Below are 4,330 nucleotides of genomic sequence, written 5' to 3'. Positions count from 1 at the left end.
ATTTCTCCGATCACAAATGCAAACATGGTTTTATGTTTACGCGGCGCGATAATTATCTAATTATAATCCATAATTATGTCCCCACTGGATGCAACGAATGCCTCGTTTATAATGGGTTTTCATGTTTTTGAATCATCGCTCCGGCCGGACAGGGCATCACAGTATGGTAAGGAGCGTAACATTTCCGTCACACGCTTGAGGAATTCGGCCAATCACAACGCACTGGGTAGCTGGTCAATCACAGCACACCTTGCTTTTTTAGAACTATGAGCTTTGTAAAAATCGACGTGTTTCAAAAAGGCAGGGCATAGAGGAGAAACAATATTCAGTATGTGGAAAATAATGTGTTTGTTTAACCTTAAACCGCATAAACACATTTCATTACACCAAATAGACAAAATAATGTTCTTTTTAGCAGCATCATATGACCCCTTTAATTATCTTACACTAAACTGACTTATTATTAATTAATGTAGTGGCCATCTAGAATGACAATAAGTAATGCGCTTACTTAAAAAGACATCTGCAGCTCATAATATAAACACCTTCACAGCACCTATGGACCTTAAAGATTGATCCAGACCGTGAAAGTCCTTGTCGTAATTAGAGAGCCACAGCCGTCTCTCTGTAACACCTCAGCACAGTGAGGGCCGCGGCTGCGTCTGTGTGACGAGTCTCATTTTGTGAATCAGACGCTCTACTCTCTAATTACACTCATTAAGAACGGTGAGCTCACAATCTCCCATTATCCCGCAGAGAGCTGGGATCTCATTGCACCTCATTATCATTATGGCTGCTTGTGTTACTGCCTTTGATTTCAGTAATATCGCTCTCAGGGGCCATAGGCTCCGAGATAACCTGGACTCCCTATGGGACATCCGGCTTATTAGCTGTCCGATGAAACATACAGCAAAATCAACACATGAACCATTTTCCAGGTGCAGTCCCATGAATAATTTACTTACAGGGATACTGGGCTTACATTTTTCCCAAGAAACATGCGCTCCTAAGAAGAAAAAAATTAATAAAATAAAAAGTAGGGATGCAATGACAAAAAGTACACTACGTTTTGAAATGTTTATTTCAAACTGTATTTATATGTATATACATATACACACAAACACACACCTTTATGCATATATTTGATTAAGACACAGACTCTAATAACCACAACAAACACAATGAAGTAAGCATTTTATAATTCAGAATTCATCAAAAGTATCTACTGGCATAAATGCACGGTATTCATTGATCGTGAATGTGACCTGCTCTGAAAACCATGTTTTGACTGAAACATGCAGCGCTGATATTTATTTCATTAAATATTTAATTATTAGGCTGTTTTGCAATTCCTATTTTTTCCATCACCAAATATAAGACCTCTTGAAATTATAAATAAGATGTTTGTTATAAAGTTTCATAAAACCAAAGGACTTGAACTCACACTCATGGTCCTAAATACATTTTAAACAACAACGTAGTAAAAACTGAAAAGTTTTTCCTTTGTGCTTTTGAAAAATTTCACATACAGACAACAACATTGTCAAAACGTTCCGGATCACACAGATCTGCAAAAATGACTAAAAACACTGTATTATGCATGACACTACGCATCTGCACACATATGCATTCCTATAGACTCAAATTAATACACATGCATCGTTTTTTCAAATTTGCATTTTTGTAGTTTACACAGAGATGATAACATTACCGTTTTCAAAAACCTGCATTTTCAGGCCCCCAATATGCCATTGTCAGGTAAATGAATGGCCAAAACGCTTAAAAATATTCTGTATTTGGGTTATAAACGGTGTCATTTAAACATCCCCCTTAGTTGCAAATGTGAAATGCTGTCACTGTCGAACCCTGAGAAAGGTCAACAAAAAAAACCCCTATTTTTAATTTAGCAATGACCTAGCAACCACCTTGGTGACTGCACAGTTTGCCAGTATCAGCTCTTTGGCAACTTTTGCACAGGCAAGCAGCACTCATTTTCTTCAGAAAGGTAGGCGTTTTATAACGGCAAATATGTACAGCTTTGACAGGCATATTGAAAATAACATTAGGACGAAGATATGAAGAAAAAATTTCATGGAGAGCTACAGAAAACCGGCATAATTTATTTCACAGCTTCTTCCTCTGCCAGCTCAGCACTATGAGGGAAATATTACGTTTTGAAAGATTTCTTAAGCTAGGAGAACATTGGCCTACCTCTCCTGCTGTCTCATATTGAACTTTTGCTGATATAAAGGATTTGATGTGTTTTTTCCCCTCTTTACTCTGCCGATTTTACTATCTGCTCAACCCAAGCTCATAATTAGAAGGCTGAGACATACAGTATAACTTACAGGCACCAACATATTCACACTTTCTTCGTTAATGAATATGAATGAGAGTAGCTGCTGGAATGAGAGTCCAAACAGCTGATGAAATCATCACAATAGTAATCCACACGACTCCAGTCCATCAATTAACATATTGTGAAGTAAAAAGCTGCATGTTTATAAGAAACCAACATTAAGGCATTTTAACTTCAATCCATTGATTCTGGCCAAAATTTGAGTCCATAATCCAGAATGCCTCCTCCAGTGAAAGTCTCCATCCCCCATTGTCCTCTCACATCAAAATCGACAAACAAATTTGTTTAGAATTATTTTGAACTGGTTTTGTTTGTAAACGGTGCTTGATTTTTGCATATTTCTCCCCTGATTTAGATGAGACAACTTTTTCACTAAAGCAATATTATAGGATAGAGGATACATTTGAAGTAAAAATCATCTTAATAATTGGTTTGTTTCTTTCAAACACTCAGCTTTTCACTTCTCAAGACATTAATTGATGGACTGGAGTGGTGTGGGTTACTTGTAGATTATTGTGATGTTTTTATCAGCTGTTTGGTCTCTCATTCTGACGGCACCCATTCACTGCAGAGGATCCATTGGTGAGCAAGTGATGTAATGCTACATTTCTCCAAATCTGTTCTGATGAAGAAACAAACTCATCTACATTTTGGATGGTCTGAGGGTGAGTACAGTTTCAGTTCATTTTCATGTGTATGTGAACTAAAAACATATATGAAGAGTTCATTTACAAAAACCAATAACTCCATTTTATTTTATTTCAGAAATCACGTTTTTTTAATTGTGCATTCCAAGTAATATCAATCAAACTGCAGTTGGGTTGTTTTGATTAAGTAATAACTTAAATACAGGTAATTTACAAAATTAAAGTTCATTGAAAGTATGTTTTTAACATATATATATTAAAAGATAGTTTATTAGCAAAAGCAAATAACACTCGGTTGCAAAAGCAGATAACTCCACATTTAATGTTTTTAGAGTAAAAAAAAAAAAAAAAACTCGTTTAATCTTTGTAATCTCCTCAGATGACAATGTAGATGACTGACAAACGCTGTTGTTGTTGTTGTGATCATAAACTGTATGGATGTGATTACACGCAATACACGGAGCTTTTCCCTCACCATTGTAAAGCGCTGCTTTTGCAAGGTTCTGTGAAAACGTTTCAGCTTTTATTTACCCGTTTCGCCCTGAAGATATCACAGGTTCAAGTTCGTCGAAATTATCCACCCTCGATCACTTTTAGTCAGCTAGCTTTGACGAAACCACTCTCAGCTAGCACGTCTTTTCAAAGTGAAAGTAGCCTTGTCACCTGACCTGAATACAGCACGCTGATTCGCTAAAATGGACTTATCAGCTTCTGTTCAAAAACAACAAGGGCGCTTGTCGGCTTCTGCAGTAAAACGTGAACTCGCGATGCCTTGAAAGCGGACAAAACCGGCCTTTTTGACTAAACGTGTTTAGGGTTCAGATCGCGCTATATGTGGAGAATAATGCACGGCAATCAGCTCTTTTTTTTTTTTAAAAGTGGCATTTATAGGTTTTTGCAAATTAACTCTTCATATATTTAGGGTGACCATATTTTAGTTTCCCAAAAAGACGACAGTGGGTGCGGACGGGGCGGGGGGCTGGGGTGTGGTTTGTTGGTGGTTAAAGTAGTGCCCAAAGTAGCGCAATATCCCAAATATCAAAACTCAAAATGTCATTTCCATACCTGAAATACATATTTTACAGTCACTGTTGCGCATATTTATATAAATAAAAAAGCGCAGCTAAAAAGCTTCAGTGGCCCTCCTTCACAAAACTTCCAGCACAGTTTTATCATAGAATGCAAAATGTTTCAATACAAGCATATCAGTCAAACGTAATTTATGTAACATTTCAAACAGTTAACCCACGGGGGGAAATCAACCCAGGGCAACAGTTTAAAAGCAGCCCAATTCCATGAAGAAAAAAAAAAAAAAAAAAAGGGG

This window comes from Sinocyclocheilus rhinocerous, unplaced genomic scaffold (genome assembly GCF_001515625.1).
Source record: "Sinocyclocheilus rhinocerous isolate Xijiao unplaced genomic scaffold, SAMN03320098_v1.1 scaffold623, whole genome shotgun sequence".
NCBI lineage: Eukaryota > Metazoa > Chordata > Actinopteri > Cypriniformes > Cyprinidae > Sinocyclocheilus > Sinocyclocheilus rhinocerous.
Note: the sequence above shows the minus strand (reverse complement) of the source record.